At 35.1% G+C, this 21357-nt stretch overlaps 1 protein-coding gene across 1 annotated transcript in view; it reads left to right on the forward strand.

Annotated features, from left to right (window-relative positions):
• DIAPH2 (diaphanous related formin 2) overlaps positions 1-21357 on the forward strand; it is a 263767-nt gene that overhangs the window by 64762 nt on the left and 177648 nt on the right. The window lies entirely within an intron of this gene.

The following is a 21357-nucleotide window of genomic DNA, read 5'->3' on the forward strand; positions in this document are numbered from 1 at the left end:
TCTATTCATGATTCTCTGGCACAATGAGAATGAAACTTTGGGGTTTTTCCTCACTTAACATAGTTTTGTTTTAAGATACTCCAAGAATAACTTAATGTTGGTTGTCACTAAACTATGTGCTGCCTTGCTATCGTGAGTACTGCCTGTTTCAAGGAAGGCAGCCAAAGCTGCAGGGAAGTGGTACTTTTGGAGCCCAAAAGTGGAGGGGGGGTCATGAATAAGACACTTCTGAAGCACAATTTTTATTAGTTAATGAGTTACTGCATTCATCAGTTAGCTGCTTGTAAAACATAAGAATGTTTAATCACAGAGCACCAGGAACAAAAAGGAATGATCCCTGACTGGTAAAATAATTCTGCTTCAAATATACTTAGATACAAATTTTCTTTTAAAAAGTATGCATAAGGTTAAACCTTTACTTGCTACTGTAAAATTAGATATTTAATACTGGTGCCCCATGAATATCTAGAATGTATTTAGTTAGGTTCAAATCAGTACTAATAGTCGAACTGCACTATTTGGTCTGTGAAATCAGTTACTGAGCACAGTTATGAAAACATCTCTTGTACAGGGAGCAATGGAAACATTAAAAGTATTCCCTTTCAGACTTTACAGGATTTTGAGATCTTGGGGTTTAAACTAAGTTAACTGAGATCTAATTATCATTGTCTCAGTACAGTCTAGAAGGGTTTTCTCCATTTTTCTTCAAGAGAAATACAGATGATCCGAATACCTTTTAAGGGCCTCTGACAAATGGACTCTGAGGCTTCAAATTTTCATTAAAGATCTTTGAGTGTTTTTGGCTTGGAACTGTGCTTCCAAGATGCAGAGATGGAAACAATGATTATATCTCACAGACCATTTTGGCAAGTAAATGATATTCCAGATCAGGCACACTTGAAAATGAATGGGCAACTGTGGTGGTTGTTAATGAGTTGGGCGGTATTAAGATGTGGGACAGTTACTGCATTGTGAGTGGCAATGAAACACGTAGATGCATGTTTCCTTGTGTAGCTGCATGGAGGAAAAGAGTAAAGATGGTATTAGTTTCCAATCAGTTACTTGTTTTCTCTTGATCTCGTTAATTCTAAGAGAGAATCTGATATCGTCCAGAATTTTATTTTGTGAATCATGCGTTGCTTTAAAGTGAAAGCAGTGATTTTTGCTGGTGAAAATATGCATCATCCTTTTACAGTTTTTTGAGTCACGACTTGAAAATTTCAGGCTCAGTAATATTTGGTTTGCAAAATAATCTTATCATGGATTGATTTGTGTTTTGATATTTAAATAGCAAGAGGAAGGATTTCTATTGAGGTATTGTTAGCTCAACCTTATCTTCTTATTTTTAAAACAGTTAAATCTTACCTGCAAGCAACAGTCTCTTCAGACAAGTTTTTTTAACGAGTAGAATAACCTTTATATAGTGAGATTTTTTTTTCCTTTTTAAAACTTGTGTGATCAATTTTAAGCTTTTTGTTATTAAAAAAAAATTTTTTTAATTAAAAAAAAAAAAAAAAAAGCCTTTCCAGTTTATGGAGTATAAAGAAAATGTGAAATAAACTCAATGAACAATCCTCCTTAGCTGGATTACATAGTATGAACCCTGGAGTATTTCTTAATAACTGAAGAGAGGAGATCCAAGTGATCAGATAAATGCACCTTGTCCTTGTGAGTCTATTATGTGCTCTTAAGTCATTAATTTCTGTAAATACACAGTGAAATGATGAGGTGTGTTATCAACTAAGAATGCCTTCTTGTTGATGTCTTTAGATGGTCCCACTATCAAAATTCTAGAACTAAAAAAATTACACATTTTTTATTAAATGAGTAATAGTAATTTTCTAGTGAGGGAAATATTGTAATGAAGTTGAACAAGAATTTATGCTTAGTATATTAATCCAGTCTGGTTATATATTTCTGGAAGCTTGGGCTACTGCTTTTTGGCGGGGTTGGGGGTGTGTATATTTGTATTTCTGTAGAATGTCTGTAAAAAAACCCAACAACTAAAATCAAGTGTTTAAAATGTTAGTGTTCTTGGCAAGAACCTACTTAATAGCAAATCTTTGAAATCATTTCAGTAGGTCATATTATGTTGTGCAGCTAGAACATTCTTTTTGTAAATTTTGCTTTTGTCCCTTAACTGACATCAAATTTTATCTTCGACTACCAGTGTAAGGGAAAAGAACACCATCAGCAGCAGTGTGATGTCTGCGGTGCTTTGTGGAATATGATCTCAAAAACTCCCTATGTTGGTGTTTTAATTTTTGGAATATTAAGTACATATATAATTGTATGATGAAGTGTCTTCTAGCAGGTAAAAGTAAAGGATTAAAATGTTATGGCTCTGTAGATAGGCTGTGATACATCATATGCTTGGGGCCTCAGATAACTTTGTAATAATGTGACGATACTCAGTGTATCAGGCCTGCTACTATAAAAACCACTTTTCACTGTTTGATTGATGGTCTAATTGCAAAACACTACAAAGCAAGTTAATGCCTTCTCCCTAAAGGATCATGTTAATTTCTGGCTCTTGTAATTTAGGTTGTGTATTTTGCCAGTCAAGAATGATAGTGGTGCTCTGAAGAAATTAATTATGTGTACAGTAGATCTGTAAAGGTAGTAATTAGTACATAATAGTCTGTAACTACTGGGATTGTTCCAGTACAGAATTCATTATCCATCTAACTTACCTCAAGGGAAAACTTCTCGATCAGGGTTCTGTTGCTTCTTTATGATTAGACTTTTAAAATACAATTCAACAATCATTTTGATATGTTTTCAAAATTCCAGGAAGGTTTTAATAGCTGAGTTGTATTTTTCACATTATGGGAGTTTGAGTGAGAAAGGACAGGAGAAAATACAAACTTGCATGTAAACTATAAGTGAACAAAACATGAACAAAATATTCACCTTTTTTTATATGTATAATGTAATAATAGATATGTAATAGAAAATATATTAAATAGCTTATTTTAATATGGTCTTGTTTTAGTAATTACAATATGAAAACTTCAGAGGCTGGGGAGGCAAAAAACAGTCTTACCTTTGATATCTCCCTCTGTGAACAACTTTTAGGACTCATCTGTAGCTCAGTTTTTTAAAATGGTAGTAATCATGAAAAATTAGTAAAACGTTGATAGGATTAACTAGAATTTAGTTTTAACTTGTTCATGTTTTGGGTCAGTGCCAGTATTTTAGTATCTAAACTTGTTTTGTTAGTTGAGGAGGAAGACGGTTGAAATGGGCAACCGAAAGTAGTATGAAAAAGTGGTGGAAAAATTTAAGAAAGAGGATACCAAAAAAGCTGAAGAACAGTCCAGGGAGACAACATTACTTCTGAGGAAGACACAACATATGACATGATGAGGTTAAGAAAAAGGTGATGTTTAAATAACACTAACTACAGTGATATCATCAACATCCTCCTTTGTCAACATTATGAATAAAGCTTATTTGAAGGTGATAAACAGTTTCTTTTTTAGGCTATAAAAGGTTAGACTATAAACAGTTCAGGAAACTGTACTTGTGCAGAACTGTAAGCAGATAACTGCTTATCCAAATTAGTTTCTTGTAAACACTATAAGGTAAATGTTCTTTCTAAATTAGTCGGAAATAGCAAGGGGACTGGCTCTAAAAATAGATGAAGGTGGAATACTGGCTGTTACTGTACATAGGTGGTATGATAGATATATGCAGGTGTTGCATTCAATGTTTTCATGAACAAAAAGTATACAAACCTTCTGTGGAGACTTCAACACTTATTTGTACTTTATTAAAGCATTAAGTTTAATCAAAATACAACAAACACCATTATTCCGGTTATGTTGATACTAACACTCAAACATAAACTTCTTATCATCCACCCCTTCTTTTTTCTGACGTTATGCTCACGCATCCTATGTCTCTCTGAAGAGTGAAGGTCAAATGGTGTTGCAACAAGTCATCGGCATCTCGAGTTCTTCATTACAAGTTGTATGATCTTACAGTGGAGATTTTCCTCCTTTTAAGTCTGCTTGGGGTTGTTCTAGCTTGTTGCTAAAATACTGTTTAAAAGATATTGACAACTTTTTTTCTGCTAGTAGATCATTGACTAGCGTCTTCTGTTTGCATGTGTTGATTGGGGTAGCTTATCAAGACTTTCTTCAGTTCTGGTAAAATTTCTGTATGTTTTTCTTCCCTGCCTTAAAGTTCTTGGATGACTACATAAGAATTAAAGTGCACTATTAAAACTTGAGCTGCCATAGTCTTTTGATTGCCACCTAGTTTCTGTGGATACGTGGCATTTGAGGTCTAAATGTCAGCTTTCTTGGAGTAGTGAATTAAAGGCCAGAATGTAGGTGGGCTGCTATTCCTACCCACTTTAGCTTTTATTTTGCCTTGCTTGCAGCATCCACAAGACCACCTTATTATATCTTAAATTTCTATTTTCCATTGTTAAGAAAACATACCAGAAAATTTGAACAACTTACCTACTTCAGTGTTTGAAATTATTCTTCTTCCCCCAAAAGTTCTGTAGTACAGCAATATGAAAGACGTAACTGTCTGTATTTAATTTCTTCGTGTGTTGAACAAATTAGACATATAAACCAGGAAGTTGCAATGTCCTTAGTATATTTTTATTAGGCTTTAATTAAAACGACCCTTCTGGTTTGAACACATTTTGTTGATACTATTAACATGTTAATTCTGTAATATTCGTGTACAAGTAAATAGTAGTCTTACTCACTAACATCATGCAGAAGATGTTCACGTTATGTTCACATGTGGAATACCCATGTGCAGTCTTCAGTGAGTTTTCTTTGAGGCCCTTTTGCTGCTTCTTGTAGAGCCATTGAATGTTCTCAATAGTTTCTGTCTTTTGAACCTTATTGTACCTTCTGATTTCAATTGTGCAAGGTACCTTTATGCAAGAAGGGAATGTAGAACTGACTACCAAATCGCCTAGTCAGGAAGGGAATGTTAAAGCTATGTCTTTTGTGTTCTACATCTGATATAGAGCAGGCTGATTTTTTTGATCTCCTGAAGAAAATCGTGTGTAATTTTTTCCCTCTGTGAAACCACCCTTTCTTAAAGGATAGCGTGTTATTTTGCAAGGGTTTTTAAAATTTCTAGAGTAACTTATACTCTTTCTATTTACACCTCTGCCAGATATTGAGGAGAGGAAGAAAGACAGACAGGCTAGTTTCAATGTTAGTCAGTAGATACTGTTGATTCAGTCAATTTTTGTTCCTTCCCTTTGCTCCCCTAGTTAACAGGTATGTCTTTCTGACATGAATTTTATTATTTTTAACCCCCTCTGTGACCAGTTAGTCTGCTGAAGCAGATGATGTTCTTTCTTTGATCAGAATGAATTTTAGCTTCAAACATTCTCATTGAAATAATTAAGTTTGCGTGCATTAAATGCAGTTTTAAAGCTTTTATTCTGCCATCGAAGTGATGTAATATTTCAAGATTGATTCTACTTCTGTGCAGTGTTCCTCTGAATATTACAGAGCTTATAGTCATTGTTATTCTTGACTGACAAATGACAATATGAAATATGCATCTTTCTTTATCAGCCCTTCCTTTGTGCTTGACATAATGAAACATTTTTAGTGGGGAGAAAAGTTTTGTTTATCTTACTTTTCAGCTATTTCTTAGTAAAGAGATAAGTGGCAGCCAAAGAATGAGGTCGGTGCACCGTTAAACTTGAAGGAAAACTGTTTGCATTCATTTACATTTGGTACTTATAAAGAAAAGGAAAAAGGGATTAGTACTTCAAAAAAATGGATCTGAATTTGATATGCTAAGAAGCCCAGATCAAATTTACCAGAGAACTTACTTTTACAAGCTTTAAATGGACTCAGTTTTGGCCAAAGTTCCTGTAACACAGTGTGTTTGTAGGTGTGAGACAGCAAGCTTCAGCTTAATACAAGAATCTCTAGTATTAAGCACAGATACGTTGTCCTAGCTCAACTGTATGCATTGCTGTGGTGAAATAAAAAGAAAAAAACACAAACTCATAATGTATTTGTTTCTGGATTGCAAACTGCAGGTGGCTCCCTTGGTCTTCTGATTAATTCAGGATGTGCATGTTTGTTTCCTTTCCATCCTTGCCCTCTCCTTTTCAGAAGTGTATGAATCCAAACCGAAGGAAGATACTGCTTTGCAGTGTAGGGTCACCAAATGTTTCTGTGACTTACAGGAATTACATTTAGTTAGATTGCATGCTTAGGTAATCAGTCTTCATATCTCAGCTTCACATAGAAGTGAAGCAGGCTGGTTTGTTTTCATCTTTCAATGTATTTGAAATTGTTGTTCTTTTTCAACAACAGAATAAATTCAAGTACCATAAAGAAGCAAGAGTGAGTTACTAGTTTGCCATTTTCATCTTTTCCTTTCCTTCTCAACGGGATTTATCCAATAGGTAAACTGTCAAACTCAGGGATGGAAAAAGCTTTGCATTGTTTAAATAAACTGATGCCTGGAATTATTACCACTTAGCATAGATTTATATATGTGTGTCTCTATATTTGTGGTTTTGTATATTTTTATATGCATTTTTTTCTATTCTTAAATGATCTTAGAATTATTTAAACAACGATCACAGTAAATGCCTAAGAATATATTTCTTGATTAAGGAAAAAAATATTTGTATATAATTACCAATGAAATAAAAGCTTTTCTGCCCAGAAGTGTCAGGGGCAATTTGCACCAGATAATGATACCCAGTCTTGCTATGTTTAAAGTATCAAGAGAAAAAAGAAGGGGGGGAAAAAAGGCTTATGTTTTCTTTGTATTCAGTTTTGCATCAGGTACTAAGGCTTAACTGCAGAAGTTGGCTCCTTAGTAGTTATACTTTATTTATAAACTTTCAATAGTTACACAGAGAAGCCGGGTCTCCAAACTGACCTCAGGAATGATGCATGTAGTTTTGCTGCAGCTGGGCTATTGTTCAGGAGAATCACAAATGAGGCTTCCCAAGAATTACTTGTATGTATGTTCCTGTGTAAATTTTTTCATATGAGGGAGCCACTGTGCAAATGGTAGCTGTTCGATAGCACCTGCTCCTGTTGAAGGGAGTGTGTGTCTTTTATTTCCAGAGCATCAGTACACGTTTCTTTCATCATAGTACAAAAGAACTAAAATGAGAACAGCATTCTGAAGGCGCCAAAACAAACAAAAGCTTCCAATTAGGAGGCAATGTTTGTAAATTTTAGTTCATCTTTTATTTCAAATAGCATTTTAGCACACTTACCTTTCAATAAGTTAAATGATTCCTTTTCTATGTGGAAGGTAATTTGTAACATTGAGTCACAAAGATTATATATTTTATTTTGAAAAACCATGCTATGTAAAATAGATGTACTGTTGGTATGACCTACTAGCAATTATACTGCTTATTTGCTAGAAGTAGATCAGAAGCTGAATATTCACGCCCAAATTGGTATTTAAAAACCACTGTAACAAAAAAGTCTTTTACTCACTTTACTTGGGAGTGCCTGACAGTTCTGTGTTGATTATCTTTAACATGAATTCTATATGGTAAAACACAATGTTGTATGATGAAAGGTACAGATAGGCATTGTTGTAAATGTTACCAAGAACAAATGAAGGCTTCCTTTTCATAAATGACTTTGTTGATGCTAAAATTTTGACCACAAGTTTTGTCTGTGATGGACTAATGTGAGGGAACACTGATATTTTGTGAAGACTTTCTTTTGAACCATACAGGAAGTTTGAAATTTTTTTTTTTTTTTTCAGTTTGGGACTGTAGAGTTGTTTTCATCATGTGACAGTGAATGAAGAATATCCCAGATTAAAAAAAAATCTATTTAGACTTTCTCAGAAGTTAGGATCAGTCTCAGTTGTTTTGGTTTTGTTTTGTGTATTGTATTGTTTTCCTGTAAAATCTTATATAAATAATGCTTTCAGAATGATCGTGCCATAGGGTTGAACAGATGCAGGAATTTTACTGGAGATCTCGGGCTGTAGTACACTTTAATTATGTCTCTTTTACGGCTCTGCTTTTAAAAGCTTTGCAGTATCTTCATGAGGGGAAAAAAATCAATGAGCGACAAGTCAGATAGGTGCAATTTTCCTAGATCTCCTGTCGTTATTCCTGGAGCTTGCTTTCTTTACATGTGCAATAGTTAAAGTTAGTATTTTTTCAGAGCATTGGTGTTGAATCTGAAGGGTTTGGATATTTTCTTGGTTAGCATTACATAAAGAACTGTAATAATTGCAGCTTCAGAAAAGCAAATACAAGTAGTCTGTATGTGAATTAAGAGATTAAGAGACAGATGGGAAATAGTTTGAGGTCTGTGATATTTGAAAGTTGCTAGCTTTATTCATTGATTGCTTTGAGGTATATAATAATGTATTCCACACAATTCCTATAGAAATCAAGTTCATCTTCAGAATCAGCATTGTATCTATTCTGAATCCAGGTCAAATGCTCTAATGTGGAGGTGATTCCTTCAGTTTTAGCTTAATTAGCACTGCTTAACCCTTTTGAAATTTCACTAGGACAAGTTAGTCTTCCCCACTGGAGATTTGAGGAGCAAGGATACAAAATAAAACCCTGCTAGTTACTTCTACAGATACACGCTGATTATCTGCCTTTTTTAGTGCTAAGCATGAAACTGAGATTGTAGAGGATGTCACGTGTGTATATGCTTGCTGTAAGACCATCATTTGGTTAAGAAACCTGTGGAACTGAAAGAGTTTCTGAAGAGTACTAATAAAGAAACCCCTGCTGCTCAGCTTTAGTGCACATTTAAATCAGTAATTTTGTCAAAAAGCTTCAGCAGTAGAATTTAACGAAGGCTATTTTCTTTTTTCTGAAGTATGACAGTTTTACTATCATAGTTTTTCTGCTTAAGTAAAGTATGATAGTTTTGCTGCTTGAGTAATTTTAGGTATTTGTTGGTATTCCTTCAGTAAACTTTGGGAACTACTTGGTAATTCTAAAAATGTAATAAATTAATGAACCGCTTTTGTATTATTTCATTCATAAAAATCTGATTTTGGAAATGCTAAGAACTGACTTTCAGAAAGTGAGGTTGGTGTTGGGGTTGTGGTGAACTTGTAGAGCACTCTTGTGTAAAAGGCTTGGAAGGAAAAATACTGGAGTGAGAAGAGCTGTGTATTATCTTAAAAGGTCTCTTGTATGTGTTTTTAACAATGTTGTGACTGAGCTGTCTTAGTTATAATGTCTTAAATTTTAGGTGGTAACTTACAGAATTCATGTATTAATTTGTTAAACCCAAGTTCTCAGAATTTAAAAATGAAAATCTTGAAGAGGAGAGGTGGAGGAGTCAATTCTGACTATAAAGAAAAGTCAAGGGGAGGTAAATTCTCAAAGGCATGCGTTGGTTTTTTCCTACACTTGGTGTCTCAGAGGTCCCTGTTAGAAAAGAGTAAGGATCACTACTTGTCATTCACAGACAAGTGTATGTTACCCACATACATATATTCAACAAGTTTGGGATTCCAGTGATAACTGTGTTAGTAGTGAGTACATTCTGTACCTACTATATGCCTTGTTTTTCTGAGGGAACTAGAGCTTGTGTTTGTAGCAGCTTTGTAAAATACAGCAGAGGAAGAAAGGCAGTTTTGTATTCTGAAATGTCTATTTCAGTCTCAGTGATGCAGTGCTCAAATAAACTATAGCACATTTAACGAGCAGTGGAGGACAGAGACACATGTACTAAGCACATCAGGGAAAGGGATTGTGTACAAAGACTAATTAGCATGAAATATGAATACATTCATGAAGTAGTCTTGATCTATAATGCTCTTACAGAGAGTATTTTTTCCATGAATTCGACGAAAAAGAAATTCAGAAGTTGAACTGAAAAAAGAATCTGTGTTGAACTGAAAAAAGAAGTGGGTTTTCTTGTTTTTAAACAAATAAAAATCTGTATTCCTGGAATAAAACGTATTCTGTATGAATAGGTAAAAAGATTAGACTGAAAAGAATGCTTCCTCTAATGTCAAAACAGAAAAAATAACCCTCAAAAGGTACTCTTTTTCAAGTATTTTTTTTTTTTTGCAACTTCGTTTTTTGCAAGGGAATTTGTTAGGTGTAGAAAAATCTATTTAATTTGAAGCTAGTTACTCAGAACATGATTAAATAGCCTGTTCCATGGATTTTATAGTAATTTTTTGTTAAATGAACTGTTAAGATTATCTGTTGTGGAAATTTTCCTAAATTGCAGCTTATCTTTCCTGTGTAAGAATGTATATCTATATATGTACTTAAAATACACTGATAATGAGTTGGAGGTTAATCACTTGTATTTTCTAGGTCTGTGTTCTGTAATTCTGTGCAGGATGGTTTTAAAAATGTCTTTTGCCTTCTGATGTGTTATTTGTAGCTATAGCTGTGTTTTCTGGAAACTTTCTCAATATTGGTAAAGGAAGCTCCATATCTAGCTACTGCTAGAAAGCTGAGCGTTGTAATGCAGGTTCTTCAGCTGAAGTAAAGCCACGCAGTTGGCTGTGAATTTGTGACCGAAGTGAAGGTGGGAGGAAAAAAAAAAAAGAAAAGTCTGGAGGAAAGGATGGAAAACAGATCAGCTACTTACCAGGAAAGTTTGTGCTGACTATTAAATAGACTATGCACCTATATTTTAATATCCTGAAAGCTTCCAGCAGAGTTCCAGGGATAACAGTGCATTTGTTTAAATAAATAAAACCCCACCGTAAACAAAGATGTAGTTATAAGCAAAATTTATGGCCTTACTTGTAAAATAATTCTTTTAAGTCAGTATTAAGGAGATGTTCCCTCCATCTTTCAGCAGCACCATAGCTAGTACATACTACCTTACTTCCGAAATGTACTCTCTCTCAAATTTCTCTTATGAAATACAATGTGAGGTTTTTTGTAAAAGTGTAAACTGACAAAATGTGGTCTGGTTCATGGCCTAGTTCCAGTTACGTATTGTGCTGACCTGCAATGATGTCGTATTTACAAAAAATGTTCCCCTCCCCGTGCCTTTTCGTTTTATGTGCAAAACTGATTTTTCTTCCTTTTTTGCTGTCCAAAAGAAAAAAATTCCTCATCTGCTTTTGAGATTGCAACTTTTAGTTGATTGATAGCTGTTTCAACTGTAATGCTATTAGGAGATGCTTTGAACAGAATATCTGCCATTGCAAGAATTTCTGCCATAATGCATAGAGTAAGGATAGATCTGTTACCTAAATGAATAAAAGTTCTTTGGAGAAAAGATACATTAAAAAACTATAGAAAGGATTAAAAGTTAACACATACTATTAAGTTTCTGAATTCATTGAGAAATTGAAAATACTAGGTACATAGACATCAACACAGATAAAAAGCTGATAATTTTGTTGTTATTGAATTACTTGTTAATGATCTCTAAAGGATGTAAAGTTGAAATTACAAGTTTGTATATTCTGTAAGTGCTGTGTGTCTTGTTTCAGTTTCCCACAAATGCACTTCTCTGAAACTTCATTCTTTCAGATACCTTTTTCTGTTCTGTGAAGTGGGAATATAATTATTTTAGAATACTAATATGGAATAATTTCCCAAGGTGAAGAGGCAGGGGAATAAGAAATTTATGGCTTAAAGGCTTAAAGGCCTTCTAAAAGTAAAAAGTCTACATGGTAAACTGGCTGATTTTTATAAGTCAATGTGGACCTGTCTGTAGGTTTTGTATTCTGAAGGGTGGTATGTGTGGAATAAACTTGGAGGTTTTCCTTTGGAACATTTTGTCCTTGCATTTAAGACATTTGGATCATTAGCACTGAGATGCTGCCTTCTTAATGAGCCCTTTTAGCCAAATTTTGCTTATGTTGGTAATGTAAAGGTAAGCAAGCATAGATTACATCTGCTAAATTTAGAATATACTGTGGATTCTGTATGCATATATGCTTAAAATGTGCTGAGGTGAACAGTGAGACGACTATTTTGGTAAAGGTGAGAGAGTGGTAGCTGTGTGTTTCAGGACTATTTTTAGTCTGCTATAGTGCAAGTGGCTTAATTTAGTACTCTGATAGGTCCCCTAAGACTAATCCTGTAATGTGGAAGTAATTTATCTTCTATCTCTTGAAGGCAGATAATCATTGCGCACGTATTCAGTGAGCACCTGGGTGTTTTCAAGACTCTTTAAGATACTTGGACCTCAAGAAAGCTTTTTCAAGGTAGATCTGTTAGAAGGTAGTAATAACATGTACAACCATACAGGGTTGTCTTCAGGCTGGTTGAGCCCGGTTTTTTGTCTTCAGCAGGTGACCGAGAGCAGATGCTTAGGTAAAAGAGTAAATACATGTTAATTAACATATATTAAATGTCTGTCTCTTTATACACATAGACAGAATAAACTAAATAGTGATATTTCCCAGATCCCAACGGTTGACAGTTTTTTCTGAGCCAGAGGTCACATCTTTATACATAGTTAAGTCTTCAATGTGTTTTTTTCTTCAGTGAACTCGTGATCTTTTAGCATTCATAACCTGTGGCAGTGATCTTCTCTGTATTTCAAACAAATGTGTAATTTTCCAGTGTTTCAATCCTGCTGCTTGCTAGTCTTCCTGGTTTGTTGCCTCCTTTTTCTGTCATTGCAAGTTTCATTAATTACTAATTTATATTTACTTTCTCTGTGTTTTCAAAGGCCAAAATTGTACATGATACACAAAAAACAAACAGTAATACATAATTGAATGATGGCCATTATCTAATAAGGATCAGTTGATCTACCAAAGTTATTGGGGGGGAATCTCATGGTTTTGGTTGTCTTAGTATGGAATCATCAAAAGTCTCAATTCCTGTTTGTTTTTCAGAGAGTTACATTAGTATGCTAGAAACATTTCACTGTCACAGTATATTGAAACTCTATTGGGATGACCTTAGTTAGAATGATCATTAGTCAGAATGATTGTAATGTGGAAAGATGCAGTATGTCCTCCCTGGGACAATGCGTGGTGTGGCAGTTCCTGTTCCAAACAAGTCAATGTCCTCTAATATGTCTGGTTAAAACTGTAAGTAATTCTAATCTAAATGTTGTAATAACCTGTATTCTTGTCACTGATATGTAACAAAAATATTTGTGCCCGCATATGATTAGGTTGAAAGGTATGCTTCTTATAGATTACATGCAACTAATTAGATTTGATACCGTCTACCACAAGGCCACAATATCAAACGCTTGTTTATGGAAGACTAATTTCTCAACTTTTTATAAATAAAGATAAAAGATGCTATTTATATTTATCAACTATCAAAGCTGTGATTTCCAGTCAGCTTCACAGGGCACTGCTTACTGGTTATAGAAATTAATGGAACCTATTAAGACAGATAGTTTTCCAATTATTTTTAATATGATCCTTTTCCCCTGTGAAGTTATGCTTTAGACCTGATGCCTATGAAAGCATCCCTTTGAGTTCTGCTGGCTTAAAACAATAAATACCAGCTAATTACAAATATTTTTTTTTAAACTCTAAATTAGTAGGAGAATAGAATTCTTTTTACTAAACATTAAATCAGATTTCTTACGTACTAAGTCAATGGAGATGTAACATTGTGTATTTCACTGTGTAGATCGGAGTGTATAACCAGGATGTACCACATTACACTTAAAAAACTAAAGTAGATGTTGAAGAGGGATTTAGATATATAAAAGTGAAACAAATTTTCATGCATGTTTATTTAAAACCTTGATGGTAGAGAAATACTTTAAAAAGGGAGAGGATACTGGAATATGCCTTTGTAAATGTGTATTTTACTTAGTGTTTAAATATTTAGTCAGGAGCTTTATATGTCAGATATCACAGTGAAAGAGGAAAAGAAGTTAATTTAGCACTTAATTTTTAGTAAAATTTTAGTCTGTTCCATTAAACACCAATATTTATTTAACTTGACTGTAGAAAGGGATTTTTGGATTTGGGATTTTTTTTAGCCTCAATGAAGCTAAAATTCTAGTTCTAAAATTTGTTTGGAAAATGTGATTCCTATAAGTGTCTTTATTGGGAAGGATGTGCCTTTTACAAGCCTAATCAAGAGGAACAATAGCTGAGCTATTAATTTAAAAGATTTTTGTTTATTAGACTTCTCATTTTCTGTTATTACTATGACTTTATTAAAATCTTTATAAAATGATAGCAGTTTTTTGGCATTTTGTTTTACTTTGAAATTTTTTTTTGTCTGTCTGGTGATTTTCTTTTACTTTTGAAAGTTGTACGGGTAACAGGTATATCAGTTAGCTATAATTATTTTCCAGGTTGTATCCTATCTTGCAGTTCTGAGGTGATGATGACCTGATATCAGAGGAAAAAATATAACTAGGACATGGAACTGTCTAAATTAGAAATACTATTATAGGCAGGATTTTATTTTTATAGGCAAATGTCTTGTCTGACCCACATAAAAACTTATTGTATTACTTCTAAAATGCATTGACTGATCTTTTTAGTCATTAGTCAAGCACTAACATGTAGGCAGCAAAGACACGTAATGTCTCAGTGCCCAGCAAAACCGACCAAGGATAAGCATCTCTTTGGAGCAAAAGCCAGCATGTTCACGTTAAGCGTCAGAGATGTTGAAGCAGTGGCAGTGGCAAAGGGAGAAATGGGGTGGACAATCCTGAGGCTTTCTTCTATATAAAAAATCACGGAGGGAATGTGAGAGAAGAGTTCATGGAAAAGGCTACTAGCTTTTATTCCAGCTTCTTACAGCACATCATACAACACAGTTAAGTGGGTCCATTGAGGATATTTTCAGCTGTTGTTTGATTTCTAATGTTCAGAAGGAGTACTTGCATGTATTTCTGTGACCGTTTGTATGTGATGAATTGCTAATATTTGCTTACTGTCTTTCAGCAAAAGCAACATCTTTTGCATTGGTCTTTAGCAAGGTAAATAGAAGGGGGCAAAATCAGTTGTGTACGGCTCTTTTCTTTTAAATAAAGTATTTGTGGCCCAGACATCTACTTGATTTCAAGCTGTTGATAGAAAGCTGAAAGCAGCTTGCGATATGCAGTGCTTAATTAAGTACACTTTAACCGTACAACTTTACTGCACAAGTTCCTGATGCAGATTTTCAAATTGCACTTGAAACTTAAGAGTAGTTACAACCATTTTAGGGCAATTTTAATAGAACCAGAAATATTTAATATAGTCATTAAATGTGATGGTCAAATACAATAACAATCAATTGTATTATAAGAACAAATAATAGGAATGTAGATCCTCTGATTTTTTGATAAAACTAACTTGTAAAACTAAGTCGTGATTATTTTTTTTTCTTCCATAGAGCATAATCTGTTGGGTTGATGTCACTTCCTTCAGCTTGATTACATTAATTAGGCAAAAAACATATGCAATTGCAAGAGTTTCCATGTTGTTTTCCCCTGTCAGTTTTAATTTTTCTTATCTTGAGAGCTCAAACTAAGATCCACTTTCAGATCAATTGCTTGCTTTCCTTGTAATAAAATTGTTTTCTTTCTTTCTTTTTAAATGGTGTACCAGGTATTTAGCTCTTCTGATTGCAGAAAGGACAAAGTGACAGCAGGAGTGCTTAATTAATTTTACTTCAGGAATTGATAACTGAGTGATTTTTAGGTGAACTGCAAAATGCCAGGTGGCATTGGGAATAAACATGAGATCACACAGCTGCTGACTGAATTGACAAGAGGGCGTGGCTAGTGTCTGTTAATGCTTTTGCATTTGTCTCTAGATATTTGGGGAAATGGTTTGCTATTTGTCAAAGTTTAAGACCAAATGGCAGTGTGGAGACTATAAATGAATTTGGATACCAAACCACTTTAATCTCAGTTTATGCAGTTCACAAGTTGCATGACATCCATGTTCTGCAGAAGAGATGATGTGGGCCAGGAGAGAAGTTGTGGCTTCAGCTGTGTGATGCACAGTCCAGGTGCAGGACCGTGGCATCTCCCAGAGTCTCTCCTCTGGGATCCATTGAATATTCTCTAGTTTAATTGGTTATAGGATTGCATAGAGAATACCTCCTTGGTCACTGGTCCATTTAGCTTGCACTGTTGTTTTCTGACTTGTTGCCACTGACAGGGCTCTGCTCGTTCAGGATGCTTCTGGACCCATTTGCACTTCTTGATGACCAACAGGTTATTTGCATAGTTTGGCTATCTGTTTCTTTGAGCATGCAAAACTTGCCGGAGTTCGTTCTGCTGTCTAGAACAAGAGGTTGGTCATACTTCGTCTACTTTACTGAAACAAGTGGTTGGTGGAAGTTCACAGGCTTATGCTAACAGCTATGCTAACTAGGCCTAACTTGTGTGAACTGCTGCACTGTTTATTTGAGTGTGGAAAGTACGCGGTTAGACAAATGGAAAGACTTAGTGTTGGTCTATTGGTGAGGGAAGAGAACAAGTGCAAATTTGAGACTGTTATGTTTGACTATCCTCTCTCTCCCCCTTTCCTTGACTTTTCTTTCCATTCCTGGGTGCCTCTAGAAGTAACGCAGAAATGTAAAACTATCAGGAGCTTCCCAATATCATCAATTTAGCCAGGCTTAAAGAAGTTTTATTACGTTGCAGTAGAATTTACTGAATTTATATGCTACAAAGTATCTTCTAATCTTTCAATGGCATTCCTAGCTCCTTATTTCAGTTTTCTACCAAGTCGTATCACATGGGGGTTTTTTTTGGAATGAACTTCTTGATGTAATTAATAGTTTCAGCTGTTCAAGCATAGACCTGTATGTATAGTTTACATCCCTTGAAACTGTATGTACACTTAATTTTTTTTCTCCCATACATCTATATTAGCCATAGGTCTTCTTTCCGGTAAAGGGAATAATAAAGCAATTAATTTCTTTTTTTATATTTACTTTTGCTCCCAAATACTAGTAAATGCAATTGGTAAGCCACTTGCCAGATGGAAATAAGATGAAATTACTCATTCATTTCCTGTGACAATATAAGGGCATTTGTTCACTGTGGGTACGGACGTGATAGAAATTGGAGATTAAGGCTCAGGTTCAGATAGGCTAAATTTCACCTAAATCTCTGCTTTCTCCACACTGTAATTCAACGTACTCCTTTTTGTCTCCCTTTAATTTTCATCTTCATCATGTTCATGACTGACAGTTTTTGCTGTTAATTCTTTATTAAAGTTATTCACTGCTTACTTAAAAAAAGAAAGGGGGAAGTTAACATGAACTGGATGTTTCAGCTCAGAGTAAAATGCTTTAACAGCTCCAATAGCATTAAATAAAATTATATGTATTTATAAAAATTTGTCATGATGACTTTTAATGCCATTTGGTAGCTGAAGTAATGAATATGTGTAGAATGGTAATTTTAAAGAGCCATGCATGCTTACTTTTTTTGCTGCAGAAGTACAAAAGTACTGGTGGTAGAGTTTTTTTCTTAATTACGTCTCTGAAGTATTTCACCGTGTTTGTTCTTTGCCATGATTATCATTAGTCTTGTTTAATGTATTTTAAACTTATATAACATTTTGTTTAGTGTTGCCATTTTTTCTTTAAACCCTACATGGGTTTCAAGCAGTGCACTTTCTGTGGGATTAAATTAGTTCCCAGCTGAAGATATCACTAAAGGTACACACCTGAGCTGCACATGCATTGCATAATGTAAGGTGAACAGAAAACAATCCCTTGCAGCATGTTGCATCAGCTTTTTTCCTCCAACACTGATAAACAAATATGTTGTTACTAGCAAAATAGAACTCTAATCTAAATTTTAAAAAAAAGTAGGTTACGTAATGTTAGTGTTTAGATCTGTATTTTCTGGTCTTCAAAGAGACATCTACATATGCCAAAACTACCTTTTCCCCTTTTGCTTTGTCATGTTGGCTCTCTTTCCCTTTCCCTCTCCTGTCTGCTTGAGGTAGATGGTAATGAAAAGTAAACTCAACCCAAACATTCTTTAGGTGTAACTGGTGTGAGATAATTATGCATTAGTGGATATTTTGTCATTTCAAGGACTGTTAATTGTTTTTTTTTAAAAAATGCTTGCTTCTTTCTTACTTCTTCCCAACTGAATGGGGAAATAGTTTTAAACAACCTAGAGTATCATTTTCTCCATTTCTTCAAAACAAAAAATCCACACATATGTGTGCCTGTTTGTGTGTATATATATGTTTACATATATGTATTCCAGATAAGTCCAAATATTAATCTACATAAAATTGTGTGAAAAGGGATTAACTTTCAAGAAGAAAACCAGAGACATAGGGTAGGGGATTTAAAAATGCTGTTCATCAGCACAACAGAAGTGCATTAGCATTGTCAGTTATCGCAGACATGGTGATCTGAAATATGAGAGGACAACCTGACAGGCCCTTTTCAGGTCCCCACTCCACTCTGCTGGTATGCAGGCTTCTTTCATGTGGTGACAAAATACTTGGGCTTCTGGACTCTCTTGCTGAGAACTTGTGAAGGAGATATTCGTCACTTTTACAAAGAGTGACTTGCTAGGGTACCTGGACAGGCTTAACCACTTATTGAGGATTCTGCCATCATTCCAGGGCTGTTAATGCTGTGGAGGACTGACATAAACTTGATTAGTGAGTATGTTCTGGGAAGTGAAACAGGTGAGCCATGAGTTTGGAAGGCTGAATTTGGATCGAGCCTGATTTAAGGTGGGAAAAAGCTAGTCATCTGTTCTGAAACAGGAGAGGCAAACTTAAGCAGGGTACTCAGAGGTGGATGGCTAGCTCAGCAGGGCTTGGGTGGGAGATGGACCCTGTGGAATAAAGCTTCAGACTTGGAGAGCTGACCTGTTTCTTTCAGTGTCCTATTCCTTAACCAGTTGTTGTGGTCAAAAAGTAAGGGAATTTCCCCTCTGCTACACTGTTTTTTTTTCTCTAAAATATCACCATCTTTGTTATGGAAACCTGGGTATGACTGTCACTAGCTCTAGGTACTGTCAGTGAGACTTGTCAGTTGGAAAACAAACTGATTTTGAATGAAGATGTAAGCCAGTGCCATTATCAAAGTGCTGTAATGAATAATCACAGCACTAAACTCCAAGGTCTGTATGTAGTAATACAGATGCTTTAGCTTCCAGATTTGATTTTTCATCTTGCTTTTTTGAGCTACCCTATGTTGACTGCTATAAAATCCTTTTTTCATCTCTCCCTCTGGTTCTGTGGCATCAAACCAAAAAGCGTGTCTCATCTTTAAACAGGCGCTTGTGAAGGGAGTACCTGAAAAGGGTTGGGAGGTTGGTCAGCAATAGTATATTGATTCTGAAATGTATTGAGTAGCTTTTTGTTTATTTATTTAATTTTTAAAATTTTGTAATCCATCATCCTGTCACAGTCGAGTCACTGCTAAAATGGACTATGCGATCAGAGGGGGAGAGAGCCACTAACAGAAGAGGGAAGGACATGGCTTTTGATAGCTCTCTGATGTAATCTCAAGCATGGGTCAAACTGTGTTGGAGAAATGCTAGTAATTTAATGTCTCTTTCTGCCTATGAGTCTTAGGTTGGTAAGATCGGTGTTGATGCTGGATTGTGACTTTGGTGCAGTCACATAAGCATCTGGTTTGAGTCTTTCTCCATGTTTTTTTGTAAATTGGCATAAAGCTAACTTAGTCTTTAAAGTCTCACGCTTGAAAAGATAAGAACCTTTGGAAAGAACGTCTTCTCTGGTCTTTTCCAAATGGAAAAGTTTTAATCTAACCCGGACATGAAATATTTATAAAATGGATGATTTATAAGTGATGGTGTTACGGCCTTTCAGGCTGAAGCAGGTAAGAGTAGCCATGGTTTGTTATAAAACTTCTGAACGTTTGGTCTTTTGTGTTCTAAATGTGGCTACTCGTTTCACAACCCCTAGAAGAGTGCAATCTGGAAACAGGTGAGGAAGGATGTTAATGAAAACTGGTTGTTTGCCCTGTACAGGCAGAGGTACCGTTGTGAATTCTGACTCAGCCCATCCTCTGTGTGTCTCTTTCTATAAAATATTGTATGCTTAAAAACTCAACCCCCAAACCCACTTTTCCTTTTTTGATACTGTAGTAGTTGAGTAACTTAATACATGTTTTGAGTTGGGCTCATGTAACACCTCTGCCCTTGAACGCCTGCTCACAAAGGTGTTTCTCTCACTTGCTATGTCTGATCAGGTGTATGTGAATTACCACTGTAGGAAAGAAGTTACCTTTGTGTGGGGTGAGATTTGGTAACAAAACCATCTATGTTTCTTCCGTTTTCTTTTACGACTTCATATTTTTGTTACCTCTGCAGTTTTGCAAGCCACAAGACTAAAATGGTTACACTGTGGCTTTGCGTGTGTATTGCCTTAGCTGGTTACAGAACAGGTTTGTGTTTAGTGTTCACAACTAACGTGACAAGTATAGTACTCTGTGAGCTGATTGTGAGGGGGTGCGTTGTTCAACACTTTAAAGACTCAATCATATATGGAAATCCAGAGGGTTTAATTCTTAAACAGATGAATTTTGGAATAGGTCACTCATTGTCTTGAATCATTTCACACGCCTGTCTCAACAGACACAAACCTGGGCTTTTCAGTAGCTTCTGTTAATATAACAGAACTCATAATGTTTATTGCCTTTTCATGGGACAACTAATTTTTAACTCTTGGGTGTTTTTTGTTTGTTTTGTTGAGCACCTGGTTTTATTTCCTTGTTTAATTGAAAACGATTAGTGATAAGGGTGTGATTATTTCATGGGGTGTCACTTCAGGATTTTAAATGGTAATTCATGATAGTTAAAGGTCAGTGCTGGTGGGAATTTTGAGTATTTATCCGTGTATTATCAAGCTGATGTGTAACTGTCCTTTTACAAATATAAAGCAAGCTGGTCATATTACGTAGTTAGGCTTGCACAATAATGGCGGGGCAAAGGGAGGGCGAGTATTGCATTGTTGTTGAATCGTCTTTTTTGTTTAGCTCTTTCTGCTTATAGGCTTTTTAGAAGTAACTGAGGATGAGAGAACTACCTTGTACTAGCTTAGTTTATACTGGTATGAAAATGCCCAAGGTAAACTAATTATTCAAGTGGTATAAACCCAGTAGAATGATTTTATGCCAGATGTTTTCCTAGTGGTAATGTGTATAAGGAGAAAAATAACTGTTTTCTTTGTTCTGTTTTCTGTAAGACATTGAAACTGAGGCTTTGGTGTTATTCTTCAACTAAAAATGAACGTCTTTTCTTAGGAGATACCTGTGATGAAACCCATGCTGATGAAATTAGTACAGCAAAAAATAATGCTCAGAGAAGAAATGCATATTTAGTCTGCTTAAAACTTCCTCTTAATTTGACTTACAAGTTTTTCAGTTACTTTTGAGTGACTTAAAATGTTCATTAAGTTTAATTAATATTAAGCATGTCAAATTTCTATTCCTTCAGTACCAAATATGTTATGTGATATTTAAAAGGAAAT

The sequence above is a fragment of the Aptenodytes forsteri genome, unplaced genomic scaffold, assembly GCF_000699145.1.
Source record: "Aptenodytes forsteri isolate BGI_AS27 unplaced genomic scaffold, ASM69914v1 Scaffold371, whole genome shotgun sequence".
Lineage (NCBI taxonomy): Eukaryota > Metazoa > Chordata > Aves > Sphenisciformes > Spheniscidae > Aptenodytes > Aptenodytes forsteri.